Source organism: Bactrocera neohumeralis, chromosome 5, assembly GCF_024586455.1.
Source record: "Bactrocera neohumeralis isolate Rockhampton chromosome 5, APGP_CSIRO_Bneo_wtdbg2-racon-allhic-juicebox.fasta_v2, whole genome shotgun sequence".
Classification (NCBI taxonomy): domain Eukaryota; kingdom Metazoa; phylum Arthropoda; class Insecta; order Diptera; family Tephritidae; genus Bactrocera; species Bactrocera neohumeralis.
Window position 1 is genome coordinate 76,381,207 of NC_065922.1, and position 24,614 is coordinate 76,405,820.

The 24,614-nt window shown below is 31.8% G+C and overlaps 1 protein-coding gene across 3 annotated transcripts in view; it reads left to right on the forward strand.

The window, feature by feature from the left end:
- The window catches only part of LOC126760257 (uncharacterized), a 460,595-nt gene that overhangs the window by 267,211 nt on the left and 168,770 nt on the right, over positions 1–24,614 (forward strand). For 2 of the 3 annotated variants that reach the window (XM_050475751.1, XM_050475752.1), the window contains exon 1: positions 14,417–15,521. The gene's annotated coding sequence lies outside the window, so the exon portion shown is untranslated. Of the gene's footprint in view, positions 1–195; positions 238–14,416; positions 15,522–24,614 lie in introns of those variants that run through there. The other variant, XM_050475749.1, reaches the window with a different exon arrangement.

Below are 24,614 nucleotides of genomic sequence, written 5' to 3' on the forward strand. Positions count from 1 at the left end.
GAAGCCAAGAAACCCGACTGTGATTATCTTTGCGTCCGCGGGGCTTGCAAAAAATTTTCAAAAGATTCACCTTTTAGTTTTTGTTTTTTTAGATATCATACTTTACTTGCTTCCACAAAATATTACTAATTTCGTATAAATTTATTAATAAAAATGTTTTTATAATACTTATATATTTTCTTCTCTCTCTTACAGCCCAACACCTTACCAAAAAAGATCGCCCGAAGTCTTTCTCCGGTAAGCATTTTCGAAAACTTTTCATTTATAAAACATTTTTGCAATTTATTGTTTTTCCACAATTACAATTCATTTTTTTAAATATCCAAGTTTAAAATTTAGTTTAAGCAATCAAATACATTCAATTATTATCGCCCTCACGCACTCCCTCCGGCGGATGCCTTAATTGCCATATTCCTTTTAAATATATAAAAAAAACCACAATGAAGTAAGAGAGACCCACAATCGCCGCTACCAGTAACGTTACGAGTAACTTGAAGTACGCCATATTCTCTTTATTTTTTGGCCTGACAAATTAGGAAATAGTTTTGTTTAGTTTTTAGTTCTGATTCTTTATTTTGATGCGATCTTAATGTTGGTTCTTACGCAGTTATTTGGTTAATATGGGGTTCTCTGCGCTCGACCAAAGTACCGTTGTTCTAAGATAGCGTCAACCATGCAGTGAGAGAGTAAGACGTAAATACATGATTTTCATGCAAGATCAACACTGAAATTTAAAAAGAGTTGCCAGATTTTTTTTAATTTTAAATTTTTCAATTAAACTTTCATTTCCTATTTTTTGTTATTGACAACAAAAATGAATGAAGAAGTTAAATATTGCTGCAATAAAATTGAACGAAATATATTTAAACTTAATAAATAAATTTTTGATTTTTTCTTTAATTTTTGGCTAAGAAAATACTTTTTACAATAAAAATATATAAATATCTTTTTTAATTTGGTACTTTAATATAAATATAAATATTTCTTTTAATTGAATACAAATAATAAATTAAAGTTGTTTACATTTTTAAGTGAAATATTTTTTACTTTATTTTTAAATAAAAATAATAAAATTTCTTTAAAGGTTATAAAAAATTTACATTTTAAATATTTTTTTTTATTTCCAATTCTCGAAAATTGTTTACGATACTAGAAAATTTTATGAAAAAATGTGTTTGACTGATTTTAATTTTTTGAAATAATTTATTACAGTACTACAAATATACTGAAAATTTCTGCCAAAATGATTTATTTTAATTTTTTTTTTATATTTTCAATATATATTACATTAGAAAAAAGCATTCGAAAAAATCTTGTAAAATTTATTAATTTTAATTTTTAAACTTTTATTTTTTTTAATTCTCAAGATTTTCCTACATTAAAAACAAAAGGTATTCGGAATAGTTCTCTCCAACTTATTGTTTATTTTTTAAATCTTTTTGTTTTCTTTAATTGTAAATATAAAATAATATTCAGAAAATTTTATTTAATTTTTTAAATTATTTTTTTAAGTTTCAATATTTTTTTGAAGTAAAAAAAGCATTATAGAAAGGTTAGTGAATTTATTTATTTTTAATATTTTTACACAGAAAAGATAATATCTTGAAAATTTTGTAAATTTATTTTTTTATTTGTTTTTATTTTCAACATTTTTCTTACAGCAAAAAAAAAATATTCTGAGTTAAATTTTTTTATCAAATTTTTTTAATTTAATTTTTAAATGTTTTTTTTTTAATTCCCAATATTTTTTTAAAGTACAAACATTTTTCGGAAAACTTTTGTAAATTTTGTTATTTGAATTTTTTTTAATTTGAAATATTTTCTTACAATAAAAAAATTGTTCGGAAAACTTTTGTAAATTTTATTATTTGAATTTTTTTATTTATTTTAATTTGAAATATTTTCTTACAGTTAAAAAATATTATCAGTCCAAATTTTTTCTTGGTTAAATTTTTTTATTTTAATTATTTTAATTTGAAATATTTTCTTGCAATAAAAAAAATATTCTCAGTTCAAATTTTTTCTTTTGTCAAATTTAAATTTTTTTTTATTATACATAAATATTTTGTTACAGTAAAAAATATTCCCTGTTCAAATTTTTGCTTTTATCAAAATTATTAATTTAAATTTTTTTATTTTATTTTTAATTTTTTTAATTATTTTATCTAAATTTTTTATATTTTTTCTACAGCCAATTTCAAATTATTTATTTTTTTATTTCAATTCTTCATTTTAACACTCTTTTTTGTAATTTACTGATAAGTGTGTTTTCTTGTAAGTTAATAGCATTTTATTGTCAAAAAATAATATATTTTGTTTATAAACTTATTAACCAAAACCAAAACAAAGCAATAAACAAAAATAAATTTTTTTTAAATTATTTTTCAAATTAAGAAAATTTATTTCCGAATTTTCTATACCAAAAAGAAAATCAATTATACCATTCAGCTGTAGGACATATGTTTATTTAAATATTTATTTATCACATCATCTTTATAAAACAACAAATATGTATGTATGTATGTATGAAATCATTCTTTGAAATTTCACCACCGCCTCCGTCTCTCCTCTATGCTCGAACTGCTGGCATGTCATATTGGATTTCCTCAATGAACCTGACGCAGACATAAATGAACACCACAATGAGCACCACCAAAACAACTACGCTCATCATTAAAAGCGCCATTTCTAATTATTAACTTAATTTATTTTTATTATTAAAACAAAAACTTGGTTTCGCGTTATTATTTTCGATTTGGTCCTCAAACTTGTGTAACTGTCTTTGTCGCGCTTTTATTGTCTCCTTTGAATTGCCGTTTGTTAGGCAAGTCAACTGAAAGGGGTTGCCACATAATCTAAAAAATTATAAATACAATATTATAAAAAATAGTTAGTGAAGCTTTCAGTGAATGCAGTTCCAAGCCACTTTAACTTTAAGCTAACTAAATGGTGTGTGTTTTTCGGCCTATCTCCAAGTTCTAGTCTACCGTTTGTCTTCGGCGCCGCATTAGTAAAAGATTTTCATGTTTCTTTAACCAACTGTCTATATTAGCCTTTAATAAAGACATTAATCTGCCTTTAGGCAAAGTCAGCTTGGGACTAAACTATAAACTAATCATCCGACTCAGTTAAGCCTCCGAAGCAAGTATTAATTGCGTTTCGAAAACTGACCCCGTAAATGATGTGTAGAGTTATTTTATAGCTGAGGTTCTAATTATAACCAGAGACGCTCAAAATTCTGCATTTCATTATCTGATCTCAGCAAATCTCAGCAGAAACGAAGTTTCGGTGTGTAGCTCTGTGTTACCGATGAGCTATCAGTAAAATGGGTTTAGGTTTATAATCACTATCCGACTGTCTTTGAATTTTCGTCGCCAGCCAGTAGAGTAGGAGAAGCTTCCTCGGCCCACCAGCCATATGGGTTAACTTTCAATCTCGAAAATATATGTGTTTTGGTTACTTGCCATCGTCTTTTTTAACTACAGAGAGACCGACGTGAATGAAAGTCAGAATTTCGAAGAATCAGGCTTTCTGTTACATGATGATCTCAAGAGGATATATTTTCATTTCATTGTATTTGTTCTGGTTACATCGGAGCATCTTGGTTATTTCTAAAGTCTCTGGGCACTTAAATATAGCGTACAGCTGTAAGCATCGAGCTTCATCGAGGTTAAAAGCTCTCTGAGAGAACTTGACTGTGTCGCGGTGATTTCTGAAGTGGGAACAAATATATGGACCCATTTGTCAACCACAAATGCGTAATTGGTGACAATGAAATTGCTTTAATTGGAACAACTGTGAGTGCTTCAGCGTACGTTTTGTGCATAGGTTGGCAGAAATTCAGAGAGGGTTTCCTTCAAAGCCTGTATACTAAGGTTGTTAACCAAAATTTTTAAATTTCTTGCAATAAGCAAGTGAATGCAAAATTTTGGCGTTCTCTCCACATCTTTTTTCACTTCTACAACCAGCGCCTGGCCACAAATCTCTTGCTCCCACTACACCAGCCACCCTTCAGGCAGACTTCCTCGTTGCTTTACAAATTTACGGGCGCAATTATTTACATTTTGTCGCGCTCTTTGCTTCCACCGATTTTTTTGTTATTCTTTATATTCGATTTTATTTCTTCCACACACTTTTAATTGTTGTTTGCTGCTCTGCCCGACGCCTTTTGTTTGGGCCTTAACGACTTCTGGTCACTCTTGCGTGTCGCTTTGATGGTTCGTTCTTCTTAAGTTGCACTTTAATGTGCTGTGGGCGCACAACAAACACCTATGTATGTGTGTGTAGAGGCACGCTTGGAAGGAAGTGTGTAAATGTGTAGCAACCCTGACGTTGTTGGCCGCCGCTGCAACCGAAGTCTCCATAAAAGCCGAAATTATTTGAGTCGTTGGCGTTCCTGCTGGTTGCACTCAGCGCTGACTACCAGCCGCTGCTGGCTGAGGGTCGCATTCTTAAAATTTACACACGTACACGAGCTCTGCTACACTTTTAGCCGCGGCAGACCTTGACATAGGCTTTATTGACCTTTGTTTGCTACGGCGCTGCTTGGGGGTTCCTGGTATTGCTTGGCGCGCTTCAACATAGCCTCAGCGCGTTTTTAATTGTTACTCTTTTTGTAAACGCTTATTTACATACTCAAATTAGTATGCGGGCGTGGTGTGGAATTTACAAATAAGTGTGCTAGCCCTTCTTTTTCGATTCTCCAAACGCTACAGCTCGCATTTGTACTTCAAATTCCGCATTTAACTATTCGATAATATTTATTATATAAATGCCATGCTCTTGCTTCGCCTACGTGCTTATATATTTATATGGATCGGCGTATGTGTGCCTTTACTATCGTAGAATTCATTGCCAAAGCCATTCATACAACTCATTTGCCATACATGAATTAAATAATGATTTACATAAATTTGTCTACGCGTCATTTGCAAGACCCTCACAGGTGTGCGTGGCTCAAATATTAATGCCGAAGCCACTTAGCACAACTGCAGTAACCACACCTGCCTCTGACATGATTCTGTTCACTTTTAACAGTGCTTCTGTTAATGCTCAAAATTGAGTGCAGCGCTGCAGTGGCACTGTAAGAGCGCTGTACAGTAACACAAATGGCGTTGCAATCCTTAAACAATATTGAAAAATCGTGTCCACTAAATTCTGAAAACCCAAGTTGTTAACCAAATGGTCTACAATTACAGCTTTGATGCTGAATTTCGAATTTTCGAAATTTTCTTTTTGTATTTCTTCCAGAAAGCTCTAAGGAAACCCTCCTAGCAGTTAAACTGCCGTCGCCAAGTCTAGCAGATCGGCAGTACAAGATCTAATTTACTTAAATTTTTTATTGTGGAGCTATAAATGTTGTTTTATTTTTTCAATGAACCTTTTCGTACTTCATTTAAGTTAGTTTTCATATAAAGCTTTGTTCAAATCTCTACCTAGCAGAAAGGTGTCTAAGAGAACTCTCTGAAAATAGTATGTTACCGAAAAAAGACGAATTTTTCTTTGATAATGTTGGTCTGGAAATAGCTCTGCTGTAGATTTTTGCCTCTGATTCACATTAATTGGTAGACTGCACCGATATCTGGGTTTTTGGCAGCTTTACTGTTTCTGACAAGTCCCTGCGAGGGACTTTGAAGATTTTCATTGAGTAAAGCAGTGCATTCTGTATTTCTAATGACAGATACATATAAACATGTTTGATTTTAAGTAAAACTTTATAACCTTTTGCAAAATTCTTCGCATATTTTCGGTAAGGAGGGATGGAGTGGGGTTCACTTAATGTTTGTATACATGAAAACGGTGCGCAGACCTCTTATCTGGACTGGAAAACTAAATTTATATTTCTTAAATATGATTAATTAATTAATGCAATTATCATAAACAAGAGCGCATTCAATTTTTTCATGAACAAGCTCGTAATCTGCGTAATCTGGTCATTAGACAGCATCAAAATTTGATTAAGAGATTCTGAGCAACAAAAAAATGTTTTTTCTCGAGTTGTGTAATCAATTTCGTAAATTTTGACGTGAGACGTTTTTTCATTGCTACGTCAGTAGTTTCTGAGCCTTTTATTCACTGAAGATGCTCTTTTTATACAAAATTCCAATTTGCCAAGGATTTTGAGAAAATTTTGAACTAGAATACCCTTTGAGATATTGCATTAATTTAAAATCATTTTATGATCTAGACCACAGATATCTTTTTATACCCTGAACAGTTATCGGTCGGTGTCCTTTTGAAGTTCAAAGTACTTTTTTTATACAACAATTTTTTTTAATTTTCTTGCTAATATTACACCATAAAGTTTTTGTTTCAGTAAACTGTTTGTACTTGACTACTGTGCGTTGCCTGGCTTCCGCGTCGTTCTAACAGCAGCAGCGCTGTTACATGATCGAATGTTAGAATAACATGCTTCATTAACATTGTCCGCTGCTGTTCTGCCGAGCTTTCCCAAAAATTAAATGTTTTATAGAAAAAAAAAAATAATTGGAAACATTTTTTTTTTTTCATTTTACTAAGCCAAGTTTATTAAGGAACAATTTCTTTTGAAAATCATATACAGTACAAGTAAGACAGCACAAAGCAAGCAAAAAAAAACAAATAAAAAACACGCAATATAAAATATTGAAATAAAAATTAGTTGAGTCCGGTGTTGTTATATTTATGCCCTGCATTGCTGCATTGCTGCATTGCTTGTTCTTCTAGGACGCATTGGGCGCCAATAGCTCTAGAAAGCGGTTTCTCTCTGCTCGGGATTATCATCATTGTTCGGGTGCACCACCAGAGTCGGGAACCAAGCGCGAAACGTGAAGTAAAGAATTACCGATAAGCCGATAAAAAGTAGAATCACCAAAACAATCAAAAAACCAAGTATTAAATCGTTCATTTCACTTCACTTTTTTTTACAAATTTTTAAGTGAAAATATCGCAAGCGCACTCTGGCCGTTGCTGTTCTTTGTAGCTGTAAATAAAGCGCGTGCGTTGCCAGACTTGATTATTCGACAAAAGATTTTCAAATGAATCTGAAATTTTATTTTTCATCCATATTCATGCAGTGATGTGGCAAGTCTGTCGTTTATTGCACCGTCATGCTAAACCAGCAAAGGTAGGCGTTTGACAATTCCGCAGTTTTATTTTCATCAAAAGTGTGAAGCAAGTGGGGAAAATCTCTCGTCTAATACACCGTTATGGCGAAAAGAAACAGACATCAGCGCAACAATGACAATGTGGATAATCGTCGTTGGTCACAGAAAATCAATGATTACATCTATAAAAAATTCGATGAAATAGATCTATTCGAACTCTTGTTCGTGTGGGCCTTTTGCGTGTTACTTCTCATGGCTTTCGTTGTATTCCTCGCCTATATGTTCTTTATCGCACAGTCGTCGTTGTACAACATTGTAGTGGGCACGCCGGAGGCGTTATTGGAGAAGGAAGAAATACTGTAAAAGTAACAGTTGCCAAGCAGCGCGACCGCTGCCGATCGCCTTGTGCAGGGCAAACGAGAGAGCGCTGCTAGATTTTAATTTGCAGTTATTTGTTTTATTGTTTATTACGTTTATTTGTACATTTAGTGAGCTGTTCGTATTTTTTAGTTGAGTGCGTTTGTTACGCTTTTAAGTTTTATGACACCTGTGTTTAGTTTTTTTTGTGTGTATGTGAGAAATTATATTAGGCTAGTTTTAAGAAAAGCCATGCCCAAATAAAAGTTAAATTAAAGCTGTAATTAATAAAAAGCTGTTGGTCGCAAAGTACCTAACCTCACTATTTTAATTATGTAATTTATTTTATTTTTCAAATTTTTTAGGCAAATATTAAAAAAAAAATATTTTGATATGCAATTTTTTCTAAATATCTGTAAAATATATGTTTGTATATTTCCAATTTTTTTTTCAAATATTTTTAAACAATTTACATTTATTTTTTCATTTTGAAAAAGTTTTCTTATGTAATATACTTTAAATTAACTTAAGATTTGTTTTTTGTTTTATACTTTAACTATTTTTTTTTAACTTGTTTTATATTATTTTTTAAATTAGCTTGGCATTATTTTTTTTGTATTTTGATTTTCAATTTTTTTTTAATTTTTATCAAAAGTTTTAAATTTTTTAATATTTAAATTTTTCTAAAAATTCCAAAATTTTTAAATTTTTTTTTATATATTTTAAATTAACTTGGGATTTTGTTTGTTTTCTGTTTCAACTAAATTTTTTTTGTGATATTTAAATTAACTTCACATTATTTTTGTTTTATATTTTGCTTTTAATATTTTCTTTTTACTTTTTGGTAAAAGTTTTAAATTATTTTTTAATCCTCAATTTTTTTTCAAATCGTTTTTGTTATATATTTTATCTAAAACTTTTTAGTTATAGATATATTTTAATTTAACTTATAATTTTTTTGCTTTATATAGTAATATTCAATTTGTTTAAAAAATTGTTTCAGAAGTTTTAAATTTTTTTTAAGTTTTATATTTTTAAATTTTTTAGTTATAAATTTAAAATAAACTTAGAACTTTTTTGTTTTATAATTTAACAAAAAAGTCCAAATTTTTTTTAATATTTTAAAATTTTTTTTTCGAATTTATTTTTTTGAAATTTGTGTAAAAAATCTCAAACAATTTAAAAAAACAATAAAAATTTTAAGTACAGAAATAAATTATTTTTTAATTAAAAATTCAAAACTTAATTAAAAGTTTGCTAAGCAAAATCCAAAAATATATTATTGTATTTAATTTATTTATTTCAAAATATTTTTTTGTTCTTTAATTTCTTAAAAACTTTTACTTTTTATTTGAAAATTATTACTTTCGGATTTTTCTAAACACCTAAAATGCAAACGCATCACTCACTCCCCAAATTAAAAAAATAAAAATCAGCATTTATTTTGTTGGTGGGGCGGGTATCGGGGTTTTGTTTTATTGTACTAATATTGAGATTTACAACTGAAAAAATGTGGCACGTGTCTTGCCGTGTTTTCTTCGTATTAAAGAAAAAACCTACAATATGCCACAAAGTTGCAAATTATATGTGGATAAAAAGGGTCTCGAACGCTAGAAATCAATCTGACGTCTTGACCTGGAATTTACAGTTGGTCTATTGTGTTGCAGTGTTCGCTGGACTGGTTCTGTTCCAAATAATCGAGATATACCCTGTTTTAATCATTCATTGTCCAATTCATTCGTAGTTGCCATTTTGTTTAAATTCGTTGTTTCCATTGTAAAAACACAGTAACTGCAAAGGCACTGTATTACCTGGTTTGGGTTATCCGTTTTATTGTCGGTTATGAGATCAAATTACATATATATTGTCGTTAAAGGTAGGTGCGGAGTGGTTGCGTTATATTCGGCAGATTTTCAACTAGTCCAAAAAAGTGTTTATACGCTATGTTCATCGTAGGCCGTGGAGTCGTCAAGGTCGTCAAAGTCGCCATATTCTGACTCGGATACCCACTATAATGGTGCCATTTCTAAAGGTAGATCGGGGACCACCCTATCGCTTTTCACCATGATGCGGCAGCAGCATACAGTTGCGGCGATGGCAAGCAGGCCACCCGTTGAAATCAAACATGTCGGAAAGCATATATTCGGCAAGCCGAAGATCATAATGATTTCTTTGCTCGAAACTTGACGCTGTTTATTAATCGCTATTGAAAGTATGGATTATGTGCAGTCGAACTCACGACTTTGTCACCACTGAAGTATGGCGAAAACCGAAGTCAAATTTTGTGCTAGATTGTTTATGGTTCCCTGTATTAATTTACCGTTGTGACAGTACTGCCACATTTTGGTTTAAACATGTTTTTCTTTCTAATTTTGGAAATGTCTATGATATTTACTACATTCATAATATTTGAATTTTTGATATAATCTTGGAAAAAATAGCAATAACAATATTTTCAAAAAAAAAAATTGAAACAGAATTTTCGAAGAAAAATTTTATTTTACTAAAAATTAAGAACTCAAAACTTTTATAGCTTTTTAAAATTTAGTTAATAGTTTTATCAAAAAAATTTTCAAAACAATTGCTAACAAAAAATATTTTTTTAAAAAATTTTTTTTACAAAAAATATTAAAATTTTTTTTTGTACAAAAATTTGACAATGAACTCGAAAATTTTATAGCTTAATAATTTTTCCTGCCATAAAACTCTGTTTAATTTTTTTATAGCATGGTAAATTTGTTATGCAAAAAATAGTTTTTCAAAAACATTTTTTACTATAAATATTTTTTTACTAAAAATAGTTTTCCGGACAAAATTTTTCTAGATTTGTAAAATTTGTTCTTACAAAAGTTCTGTTAAATATTTTTTCTATAAAATCATAAACTTAATAAAAAAAAAATATTTCCAAAAATTTTCTTCAATATATTTTATTAAAATCGTAAATTAATTTTTTCAAAATATTTTTTTTATAATTTTTTTTTAATTTATTGAAACCATAATTTTTTTTCTCAACTTTTTTTCTTTTTAAAACAAAATTTCGTATCATTTTGTTTCAATATTTTGAATTTTTTCAATAGTTTTTATTAAAATAATAAATCAATTTTTTCGAAATATTTTTTTTATAATTAACATAATTTTTTTTCTCTACTTTTTTCTTTTTTTAAATAAAAAAATTTCATATAATTTTGTTTCAATATTTTTAATTAAAATGGTAAATTTTTTTTCGAAATATTTTTTTCTTTTGAATTTTTTATGAATGTATTGATACCATAATTTTTTTGTCAAAATTATTATTTTACAATTTTTTATTAAAAAATAAAGAAATCGATTTTTTTTTTTTTAATTTTTGTTTCTGCAAAAGTACTGTAAAATATGTTTTTATTAAATTATAAACTCATTTGTCAAAATATTTTTTTTTTAACTTAAATTAATAATTGTCACACACATTTTCAAAACAGATCTGGATTAATGTGAGAGTCCATATTCTGAATTTTTTTTAACGAAAGTAATGATTTATATAGTTTTTAAACAATTTTTGCGCCAAGATTTTATATCAATAGTTTTTATTAAAATAAATTTTGTCGAATTTTTTTTTCTAACTATAGAATTGTAAAATTTAATACAATTTTTATGCATTATTTTTTATTAAAATACAAAATTTGTGTCGTCAAAATATTTTGTTTTTAATTATAAACTTTTTTTTACTAAAAAAAATATTTATTTTGATTTTTTACTTACTAAAAATATAAAATATCAAAACTTTTATAGCTCTTTTTTTTGCGAATTTTATTGAAATCATAAATTATTTAATATCAATTTTTCAAAAATAAAAAATTTCAAAACATTTTTTATCGAAAATGATGAAATCGAGGTTTATATAGCCTTTACAAAATTTTGGTACAAAAATTCTGTTTCCTTTTTGTTATACTATAAAATTAGTAATTTTTGTTGTAATTTTTTTTGTTTGCAAAATTATAAAAAATTTTAAGCCGTTCGTACTTAAAAATATATTTTTTTATAAATATAGAATTTTTTTTTGACTTTTTCGAAATAAAATTTTGTGTTTGAAAGTTTTAAAACGAATTAAATTTGTTACCGGCAGCTCTATTGATCCATTTCTACGCACTCCCCGCGCTCTGCTCATGACTTCCTTACATCGGCTACTAACTCCTGCTTTCGTAATGCCGTTATAGGAGCCTGTAATCTAACTATTCTACCTCAAATATTCTTTTTGTAATTTTTTTCTTCCTCAAGCGCCTACCTACAAGCGAAAATCTCCGTTCACCGTATTTTTATTGTTTTTGTTTTCGTCGAATCATCAATTTTATCAGAAATTCAGTTAGAATTGCAATTATGTAAACATTTGTAATGCAAGTATTTGTTAGCAAATATTTCCCTGTCAATAAAATTTAATGCATTTTCGAGCGAACTGACAGCACAGATACTGATTGGCCGGGCGTTCGGACGATCGGTCGCATACCAGAGACAGGCGCTCCCCCTTGCCATGCCTTCGACCGGAATTGTTGTCTCTTGGGCGCCTGCACTGATAACCGCAGAATTCATATGCTAAATGCAAACACATGTATACACACATAAATATACTAGAATGCCTGTGTGTGTGTGTTTGTGAAAAAATGTTTGCTTCATTACATGTGCTCCTGCATAGTTGCTCCCTTGCGCCACTCCGATTCCCGGCGGTGCGACGCTCGAAAGCCGCAGAGCTCGGCTAACAGCCACTGAAGACACAGCTGTTGATGGGCTATGCAAATAACCAGCTACATATGTATGTATGTATGTATACATGCATGTGTGTATGTGTGTGCTAGCGAGCATGTGGTAGGTTAGGGTGGCGTGCGAAAAGGCAACGAAAAAACAGAAAAACAAATAAGCAAAGCAACAACAATACGGAAGAGCGTAGCTCATCAATGTGGAATGCATGCATACATTCACACAAGTAAAGACAAACAAAAAGTCACCACCAACAAGCAGCAAAGTAAATCATGTAAACAAAAAGTGCCGTACGCAACAATAACAATAAAAATGTGCAATGGTCAGGGCTAACATTCCATGCGCCACGAAATATTTAGTGTAAGGTTAGTGCTGGCGAAGGGAGAGCCATGTATGGAGAGAGCGAGTGTATGAGAGTCTTTGACTTTCGGTGAGCGCATTAAAATATGCGTGGCTCTGTTAACGGCTTAACAGTGCATTGTGCAATAAGTGCATGACTTTTGGCCGCGTTGCCATATCCTGAGATTGTAACGATGTGAAAAGTTCCGAAATTTTCCTCAACTTTTCTTTGAAAATAAAATTTCATAAAATAAATGAAATTCACAAATTTATTTCAAAGAACACCTCAGAAGAACAAATAAATAGCCAGTGTCAGAGGGCCAGCTCGTCTGCCTTTCATTTTCTTCTTTTCTTATACATACGAACGGGTACCCAGATGATATTAATCGAGTTAAGTATTGTTATTGCACAATCCTTACATATCCTTACGCAGTGAGACTTAACAGTCTTAGAATAGGCGCTTCGGCTAGCTTAATTGTCGCTTGGCTATCCACTAGAAGTTTTATGGACTTGCTGGTAAGAGCAGAATTGTAGTACCAGAACCATAGGTCAAATCTTCTCTACTAGGGAATAAAAACGATGTGTTACGTTCCTCGTGGGTCTCCTTTATTCGATCGCAGTGCCAGCTTAACATGATTTCATTAACAAGGTCGAGTATTATACCGTGGTCGTAGTGACGCTTAGTCTGGCTCTAATGGCTTAAAATCATGAGCTCTTTTTCGTTAATGTAATCCACCATACCACGGGGTCGGGACCATGTGCGGTTATAAACCTTACTTTGGGGCAATGGCTTTGGAAGCCCCTCATTGTGTTAGCTTAGCTCTTTATCTTGGATAACTCCGAGATATTCGACAGAGCTCGAGAGTACAATAATTCTACCCTTTAAGGAGGAGGGATGTATATAAATGGTTACCCTGAAGAACCATCAGTTTTATTTAATGTTTTTCGAAAACTCAACACGGTTACGACTATAACTTAACAGCACAAACACAAACAGCTGATTCGCTGACAGCATCTTTGCGAGCAAACCTTAAAAAGAGAACGAGAGATTGCATACGGCACTCTCGTATTATCGAAAGATAGATTGTCAGAAGCAGATGCAGTGAATGGTAATTATTTATGGACTGCATGCTGTTGCTGCTACCTGTATGCAACATGTTTGACGGTCTGAATGTGTTTATGAAACGAATTTGAGTAAAACAACGAATTCGTTGGTTGTGGATTGTATGTTGATGGTGGTCTCGTGAGACAAATACTGAGGGATTTACTTATGTACATATGTACATAAAGTACAGAAAATAGTGAGGCAGTCATAGATAGAACAAGTATTTGAGCCTAGCTGTGTTACGAATAAGCGCGGGGGTCCAACAAACGGCAGCTTCTGGGTTTAAATCACTGAGTATCTGCAGCTCCTTTTCTGATGGTAATTTTCACCTGAAGATTTACTTCGTCCAGTTAGATAAGGAATTAATATACATATGCTTTAGTCTGTAGTTTTGGTCCAAGTCGTTCAAATCGCAGATGCATCACCCGACTCTTGCACTTAGGAAACTTATTCCTCACGGTAGTCAAGCGATCCTATGATTTACCTATCCTCATAGACGTAGTGTGATGACACCAGTGCCTAATTGTTCTCACCTGTTCAGTTTCTTACCTCCGACTGAATCATCTGCTTAGCTCATATTCGCCTTCATCAAAAAATGCGTTCCACAAATGCTCAACAGTCAGTTCCACACACATATGCACACGCACTCACAGTTTGGCGCTGCCGCACTCGACCCCAACGCAACATCGAACCAGCGAACGAACAACTTCGCAGCAGCGCGAACACCGAGCTCTGTATTAGAAGTTGGTTGGCTTGCTGCGCTGTGCGAGCATTTGTCTCCATTAGTTTCGTGCCGGTTTTTGTGCCGTTTAGACGTGTTTGATAGTTCGGGTTTAAAGGCGAACGGAGACGTATAAAAATTTTCGTATAAAAATTTCACTACACGAACGCAAGGTGTCCAATGTCGCAGTGTGAATTTCGCGAGCAGCACCATTCAGAAATATCGGTAAATCGCTTGTGAAAATCGGGAATTACGCGAAAATAATTGTTTACGAGTGTTTGTGAATATAAATAATTGAAAATACAAAGTGTTGGAAATATTTTTAGTGGAATCACGAAGTTGAATGAAAATTTCCGTGGCTGTGCAAGCGAAAAAGTGGAAAATAAAATACAAACAGCAATAACAACAACTGCTTAGCGGCGCAACGAATCAATCAGGCAAAGCAAATACACCGTTCGTGTGTCTGAAAGGAGAACCGCATGCACATGTGTGTGTTTGTATGTGCGTGTGTGCATAAGCAATAACTAGGAAACGAAGACGCTGCTGCTGCTGCAATCTCCAGCGTCGCGCAGTCACTTGAATGCTGCTTGCAATCTTTTGTTTTTGAATTGTTTTGAGTTTCTTTCAAAAAAGTCTTGTATTTTTTTGGCGTGTGTGTGCGTGTGTTTATGATTTTTGGTTCTTCGCTATTTATGCCGGTGCGTCGCAGCTAAGAACAGGTAGTGATTGCAGGCACGACGATTCGAATGTTACCTGCTTACGCGCTTCGCTGACTGACTGACGTGCAGACGGACAATTGTTTATCGATTATCGACTGATGAGTAACTACAACAAATCTGTTGATTTATGCTTTGCTCAGTGTTTGCTAAGTGAGTGCGTGTGTTTGTTGGCTGCCGTGAGCGTTTGCATGTGCAGCATTTCTTTGCGTAGACGCTGCATTGCCGTGAATGAATAAGAAAGCGTGGAAAATAAAATAAAAAAATAATTGTAAGAAATTGTTAATGCTAAATATAGCAGCGAAATAAGTGAAACAAAGCTGCAAACCGGTCGAAGGAGTTTTGTGCAAAACTAGAAAAAAAATACGAAAAGCCAGAAAACAAAAATAAAAACAACATACAAGCAACACGTTGTCAGCGCGCTTTGGGCATTACATGAGTGCAGCAGAGCCGGAGAATAATAAGTAAATGTAAGTGTTGCACAGTTTACAATATTACAGATATTTTATAATAATATTAAGTGGAATGAGAGTTGAAACTAGCATGGAAAGCGCTTTTGTTTGACAAAATATCTGCACTGAATTTGGCATAAATTATTTTCGAAGACGACGCTTCATTCTCCTAGCAAATCGTTTCGATCGGTCCACATAGCATTTAGCTGCCATACAAAGTGCTCTATCAAACTTAAGTCCTTGTATGGAAAACTTTTTATTTGACAGTGTATTTTCAAGAAATTTGGTATAGCTTTTTGTTCAAGACAACCCTACATTTTCCGATCAAATTTTTCAGATCGGTCCCCTATAGCTTACAGCTGTCATACAAACTGGCCGATCGAAATCAAACTTTTGTATGCAAAACTTTTTTATTTGACGAGTTATATTTACGAAATTTGGTATACCTTATTTTCAAAAGCAACCCTATAATCTACGAAAAAAAAAATTCATGATGCGACTACTACAGCGTATAGCTACTTACTATACAAACTAGCCTATCAAACTTAAGTGCTCGGATGGAAAACTTTTTTATTTGACAAGTTATCTTCAAGAAATTCGATACAGATTATTTTCCAAGCAACGCTACATTCTCCGAGTAATTTGTTTAGATCAGTCATCAATAGCATATAGCTGACATACAAACTGTTCGATCAAAAACAATGTACAGCTCTTTTTATACCCTTATAGCTTCGGTACAGCTCAATGTAAAATTTTTTCTTGTTTTTTTTTATTACTTAAAAGCAATCTTTGATTTTTAAAGTAAATTTTACAAAATTTAATTTTTTATCGCCAAAATTTATGCCTAATTTGTACTTAAAACTCTTCGAATTTAATAGCGCACTCTTTCTAATTTTTGCCACCATTTTTATATTGATTAAACTTTTGTAAAAAATCTCAATTTCACAATCGTTTTTTACTCTAAAGATTAACCAATTTTTATTCATATCGATTACTTTGATTTTAGTAGATTACAGGCAAGAAATTTCACTAACTTCCTTTCAAATATTTTTTTAGTTAATTAATATATTTTGACACTATTGAGGCTGTTTTAAAGTGTTTAGTGAAAATTTCACCAAAATTACCTTTATTTTTTTCTAATTATAGACTTAGAACTTAATGGAAACAATTTGTTTCCACATGAAATTACAAGTATTTGCACAAAATCAAGATTTTGCTTTCAAATTTATTAGGATTTGCCAACTTTCCTTAAATAATATATTGATTTGCGTTTAAAAACATTGCCATAACCCAAAAACTTTAGGTTCTACAGATAAAACTAACCGGTTTTTTATGCTCACTTAATATATTTTTTTTTTTAATTAGGAAGACTTATAAATGACACGAGCTAGTTACTCTGAAACATAAAATATAGTTTCAAATTCTTTCTTTTAGCATTAGAATGCTCTTTACCCCTTTATAATCACACCACTTCCACTATTAACCCTTACAAGTCGCGTTTGTGTACTGCTCACCTCTACCGAGCACATTTTTATTATATTTTAGTCTACACCTGAGCTATTTGCTAGCGCCCTGAAATTGCAACAATGTGCGCAAAATAGAAAAAACTGAAATGCGGAGCAAAATGAACAATGCAAACAAGCAGGGAATAGTGAAAAATTACACATCAAAACAGTGTTAGCCAGAACAAAAGCACTGCCGTTGAAAGGGATAAGGTAAACAAGCAAAAGCGAAAAATAAACACTCGAAAATAACTACAATTTTGCAGGGCTCAGTGGAAGGGTACTGTGTGCAGTGAAAAAATAAAAGGAAACATGCAATCAAAGGTGTGTGCATTTGCAGTAAAAAAGATAAAAAAATATTTTTTTATTCATTTTAAATAAAACAAAAGCTAAATATTGAGTAAAATAATATTTAATATTCGAAACGTTATGAAACAGAAATGTGTGCAGAGTTTAAACAAACAAAAAATTAAGTAATTTTTTTTGAATATTGCAATAATGTTTGAAGTCAACAACTGAAAATTAAAAAAATAAATCAATTTTTATTTAAAAAAATTTCTGTTATTTTTCAATTTTTTTCATTTAAAAATAATTTAAAAAATACTTGTTCAAAATTGAAACTTAAAAAAAAGAAATAATTTTATTTTAATTTAAAAAAATATTTAATTAAAAAAAACAAAAAATTAATTAAGAAATACTTGTTCAGAATTGAAACTTTCAATAAAAATTATTTAGTTAAACAAATTATTTTTTTAAATAAAAATAGACAACTTTTTTGTTAAAAGGTATCGCTTTTTCGAATATTAGTTAAAAAAACATAAACTAGAGAAATTTTAATATCTTTAATATTGCAATAATGTTTTAAGTCAACGATCACAAAATTACAAAAAAAAATAAAAAAAATTTAAAAGCTTAAATTTTGAAATCCGTTATCCTTTAGTTAAAAATTGTATTTTTTTGATAAAAAAATTGGCAATAATTTTTTTTGTTAAAAATTGTCACTTTTTTGAATAGTAGTTACTAAATTGCTAATTACGTTTTACTTTAGTTAAAAATTGTAAATTTATTTAATAAGAAAAAAACTTGGCTAACAAATTGTTTTAGTTAAAATTACCTCTCTTATTTAGAGCATTAATTACTAAACTGCTAATTACGCTAATTTGCTGGTTAATTTCCTGGCCAATGAAGCTAAACTTTTATGTAATTCCTTTCTTATTTTTATATAAATTAAAATTTACAAAAAAAAGCTATAAATCAGCCAGATTTTTGCACTAAATGACAGAAATGTTTGGAAAAATTCCACATATCTTAGTAATCCAAATTTGCTTTTACACTTCCAATTATGGAAATAAATGCGTTGTCAATGAACAAAGCAAAAAACAAATTCCGAAAAAATGCAAATATTTTAGCATTTCTTAAATAAGCAATTCTTAAATAACCAAGCAACAACAAGCGGCAAATTCAATAAATTTTTGTTTTAACTTTACGGTTATATAATTATTGCATAGCTTTTCAATTCAATGCAAAACTAAATTCCCAGTTCACAAATAAACTATTTGTATGAAAATTAGCAAAAGCTTGTTGACATAAAATTGCTCTGCCGCCCGAAAATCCAGCGAATTTATGTCATCAATAGCACTTCAACAATTAGCTCGTTAACACAAAAATAATTGCGAAATTTATATTTATGCAGTTTTAGAAACAAAAAAATAATTTCTGAAAAAAAAAATTAAAAAATATTAAAAAAAAATATGTTTTTTCGAATATATATGTATATGTATATATGTATTTATAAATCGGCATATTTCGCATAAATAACAATTTATCCATAAATAATTTTTTTTCTATAAATACATATATTTTTTTCCACCAAAAATTATTTTTATGAATTTTCAGTAAATATTGAGGTGTTGAAATATCCTCCAATGACGGCTGACTTCCATTTTCAGTTGAAAAGTAATAATTTTTTTATATGAAAATAAATTTTTTACACGAGTGATTAATAACATTTTTCTCATGCACAAATATATTTTTTCCTAGAGTGATTAAAAAATTTTGTGCAAAATTAATGACACAGATATTTTCGTCAGAAAATGTGCCAGTAAATTTAGATTTCGCAATGTGTGGCAACAATTAATAAACTATTTATATATAAATTGAAATTTGAATGTCTGCAAACGTTTTTCTAGCCATTTTCTATTTTTATGGCACAGAAAATTGTTGTTGTCAGCCATCGTTATTCATTAAAGTTTTTATTTGCAAATATGCCAATTTGCCGCTTGCTGCTGCCTAACGAAGCGTTATCGAGCATGTTTTTTACATGCATATAAAGTGTGGAGCGGTGAAAAACGATAGCAAAATCAAAAAAAAAATTAGAACAAATTTTTAAATTTGATTTTTAAAAAATATTTACAAAAAAAAAGCAAATTATGTCTTAAAACTATAAATAAAATATAATTATAATAAAATACTGAAAAATATGAAAATTAAAAATATCAAATTATAATAAAACATAAAAATTATAAATAAAAAATTTCTAAAATTATAACAGATTAATTAAAATTTAATTATTGATGAATTTAATAATTATAAAAATTATTTGGAATGAATGAAAATTAGTTAATAATTAAATAAAAAAATTAATTATTCAAAAAAAAAACTTTAAAACTTTAAAAATTAATTAAATTATAAAAATTAAAGAAAAATAATTATTTAAAAAAATAAAAACAAATCAAAAGTTCAATTAAATTTTTTTGCCTCAAAAAATTCAACACACTTTACGCGCTAATTGAATTAGCAACTTTGTATTTATTCAAAATCACATTTGAGTGTGTGTGTACGCGCTGGCAATTAATGAACCAACATAACAGCGCCGATTACAACAAACACACAGATTATGTTGCAACAAAATACTCTAGTTATTGTATTTGTTTTGCGCCAAATTCTGCAACTTTTGTTTTCGTTTAGAATTTTCAATGAAATTTTCCGCGAATTCGCTGCCTTTTTGCGCGCTTTTTCGCTTCTGCTCGCTGCCGCTGCCGCAATTCCTCAATATACTGCCAAATATTTATATTTTTTCAGGTACTCGTGTGTGTTTGTGTGTCGAGCAAAATTGGATTACCAACAGCTGTCAACGTCACTGAATAAATAGCAGAAATATTTGTAATGCTTATGCTCGTGTGTGGTGCGGGGGGTAGTGGCACTCAATGTGGTTAGAGTCGAGTTCAGTAAGTGAGTGAGTTGCTCAAATTGCGCCATCAACCAAGCCACTAAACAACTAGTACTAGCGTGGGTACTTAGCTTGGAATGTTGACAGCGGACAGCTGCTGCTGCTGTTGTTGATAACCAACCATAATTATTTAAAACAACTGCTATATCAAAGCGGGTTGCTGGTCGTTAAATTTCGATTTTCGAAAGCAATTGCTTAGATTTCAACCTGTGTTTTTAATTTTCCATTTTACGATGTCAATCGTTACTTTTATGGACGCTTTACTTCGCTGTCATTACGCTAGATGAGGTCCAGGTGCGGAAACGCCGAACTTGTGGAACGGCTGAGAAGTGAGGGGAAAACTCGGAAGAGTCTAAGCAAATGTCGTCCCTCAGCACCAAAGTAGCACTACCCTAATGATGAAAATAGCACAAGCATTGAATCTTGGATAGTTAAAGTTATAACTCGATTTCAGACAAAAGCTGCTACGCTTTTTTATGTTAAATAAGCCTGAACTTGTGGAGCACCTCTCTATTTTGCAATGTTAATGCATATGCAGCGATAAAATGTAACTTTTAAATATTTTCAAAACATAATGGCACTGAATTCGTTTTCTCGTTAAACTGAACTTGTGGAACACCTCTCAATTTCAAAAATTCGATATACATGTAAGCCTTGATGAAAGACTATTTTATATCAAATACTATGGTGGTTCTAAATCCACTCTTTAGCAAGATTGAACTTGTGGAACCCCTCACAATAACGATTTGTTGCGAAACTGAACTTGTGGAACACATAAATGCAATGCTTTTGCTCAGTTTTCGTACAAATAAAAGTAGCATCAATACTAATCAGCTACGCAAACAGCCAATAATTAGCAAAAATCGTCACGAAACTCAGTCAAAGCAGACAACACTCAGTCTGCGCTAATTTCGCACTTCAACTCATCTCACCGCCCGCTTCATTAGCAGAGTCTGGCCGCGTCCAACTGTTGGGGTAGTCAGGCAGTGTGCCACAAAAGAAGGCCACCGGGGTCAGCTAGAGCACAGCGCATATATAGGCAAACATACAATTAAAGAAAACTGAAAGCTCAAAGCCAGCTACATACACAGCTAAAAGTATTTTGTAGCGCTTTACGTTTGTGAAAAAAATTTGCTCCACTTTTCAACACATTTTTTATGTTGCAGCAACAGCGAGATAAAAAAAATAATGCAAAATAAAAAAGCAACTGCCAAGAATTGTTTGCAATCGCCACTTTTACCGTTGTACGCTATGCAGAAGCGTTAATGCTTGGCGTTTTCAGTGTGCTCTAGGGGTTACCTGTACAAATTGGCGCAATAAATGTCAGTCTAATTGTTGATCTCAGCTATTTAGAGCAAGTGGCGGTACAGATTGTTTAGCACTTTTTATATTTTAATTTCAAAATGCATCTTTTTTTTCATCGATGCTACTAACATGGTTGCCTACTTGCGCGCGATTAGCCTTTGACCACAGATTTGGGTTAGTGGGAAACTAGTTGCAGTGAAGTAGGCAATGATTGGATTATGCGCCTTTGAAAGCTGTTTGCAATTTATTTTCTATTTTTTACAGTTCTAGTTTCTGGCAACGTTTTTAATGTTTAGCATTAGTCGTCTGGCTTGGTGTACCATATATTGTGGGCATTAAAGAAGAGCTCTCCAAATTCTTTTGTATTTTATTTCAAGTTTTTGCTACTAAAACTGTGTATGTACATAAGTTTTCAGGACCTAAGGCTAAGTACAGAGTGGCTTGTCTTTTGCAAAAATGTTGAACGAAAACAGCTGAGAAGTAGAGATATGTTAGAATTACGCTTACTAATTACTTTAAATATAGATTTTGGTGCTCGTCTGTACTTTTAGCACTCTTTGCTGCCCTGCGCTTCGCCTCACTATGTGCCCAGTCTTATAGTTTCATGATAAAAGTTAATATTTGTGCTTCGAATTTCATCCAATAGCATTGAGCTGTCACATAAGTCGTTATTATATCGTCTTGCACACATTCTTATCACCAAATCCACTTGAATATGATTTGTTTGTGACACTTTTATTATGATAAGTTTAACTTATTGAGACATTTTGTTTATTTTTGTTTACTTTCCAAGTTATCTCTTCTCATTTGCCTATCGTACACGCACAGCGCTTCTCGAATAACGCTAGCGAGTCTAAATCACCCTCCGTTTTCGTAAATATTCGACACGATGCCAAGCGCACAGTACTACTTTCGTATCTACAGCAGCTGCTACTCTACTACCCACTGTGCTCTGCGTAATATCCCCGTCCGCCTTTGTACATTTCCATTTCAACCGTACGCATACATACACACATGAGTCCTTTGTTTGCAGGATCACCGCGCCGTTAGAAAGCAATATGTCCGCAGATCCCCCGCTGCGACGAATCATCAGGCAGGCAAGCATTTAACTGCAGCGCTCGGCATACTTAGATCCACACAAGTGCCGCTGGCGCTGAGTTTCCCTGCGCTCTGCCGTGATCCCTCTCTATTATTACAAGTGTCATAGAGCTGACTTCGCTGCCAGCAGGCAGATGTACTTGGTCGGAAACGAGTTTCTCGAGCATTCGATACTCTAATTGCGTGGAGTTTTAGGTTCACGTCGTCAATGAGGCATTTCAATTTTGCTCTAGTCATTCACACACACAAACATGGTTGTAGATGGTGTATGTATGTATGGATTGTATGTAAGTAGACTCATGCAGGATATCAAATTACCTGTCTCTACTCACACTCGATTTTCATAAAAGTACCTTCTTTGTTTACGCGTATGCGTGTGTGCGTTCGGTAACCCTGTAAGTAGGGGAATGCGAGCGAGTTTTATCTCAAGGGTGTCGGAACACATTTGTTTGTAGATTTCTTTTAAAGCGTTGCAAAAATGATATACAAATACTTTGTAAATCTGGCTCCATTTTCGACATTGTACACCATAAGTTTAATAACCTTGATAATTGGCGCGAAGACAAAGCGCAGATTTGGCACCAGATCACAAATCAGGCATATTGAGTCTCACCGGTAATATCTTCTTTACATACATATGTGGTTCAATTTTAGCTTGAGATCCAGTTTAATTCGGTCGATGAGCTCTAGAACTTCATATGCAAACGTTCTTCATGCTTGAATTAGATAATTTTTGTTATTTGTAGCAAGCAGTCAATTATTTGGATTGAAATTGTTTAGGACTAGCTTCTTTAAAAAATTATAAGTCAACAGAATTTCGCTTTTTGGGTAACCTTTGACAATTTTTTCTTAAAAAACATCAGATTTCGAATCAAAAAGTTCACAGATTATCTCCATATATCTCTATTTAAGTTTATATATCTCTCTTTCTCCATGTATTTCTATCACTCCTCTTCAGTCTCGCATTCTCTATGTGTCTCTATCTTTCTCCTCCTATATGTCTTCCTCTTTTTCTACTAGAAATTTTATCCAAAGATCTCCTAAACTACCGAAAAACTGTATTTACCACTTTAATCAACACAGTAAATCTTGGAAACCGGTTTCGACAGACTTTTGTTCATCACTTTCAGCGATTTTACTTTGAGCTTAAAGCCTCGATGACTGTATATGTTTCAGCAAATTAAGAGATTAAATTACATGGTTCCACCGACATCTCTGCACCCAGTGAGACGATCCTCGTAATCGTTTTTAGCTCTAGTCTCACAGCTGTGGAACAATTTTAAAAATTTCCTTGATCATAAAACCTTATTTGTATATAATTTTATTACAAAAACTCCATTTTAGAGTCACTTTTTTATATAGTATACCAAACAAATATTTATATATTTTTCCATTGCCAAGATTTCTTTCTCCTTCTGTCTTCTGATCCAACCATCTTTTGACACTCTCTCGCCGCTGTCATCCATTCTTGCTTGTCTTAAGTCTTATATTTCAAACTCAGTTTCAGCTCTACCTTGCAACTCGCTTTCGTTATACCGTTAGTCAGTCTGTGCATCTTTTCTCGCTCGACATTTCCGGCTTTTTGCTGCAACAACACGCTTGGCATTCCAAGCGGAACTTACCACAGGCAAATGTAATGCTGATGCATTTTCGCTGTCATTGACCATGAAAGTGTGCGACAACGAGTGGGAATGTAAACAAATGGGCATAAAAAATGTCAGAAAAATTCAATGAAAATGTGAAAAAAAAACTATTTTTTTTATTTAAATTTTTTTTACAATTTTTTTACATTTTTGTTTATAAAAAAATTAGAAAATAGAATGCAAAAATATTATAAATTAAAGTTTCGTGTTTTGCTTCGTGTTAAATTAATTTGTTTACATATTTTTGCAATAATTTTTATAGTTATGTGTGTACTCCCTAGCTTTTAGCAAAAAACCTCGAACAAGCCCTCGCTGCTGGCAACACTAGCACATC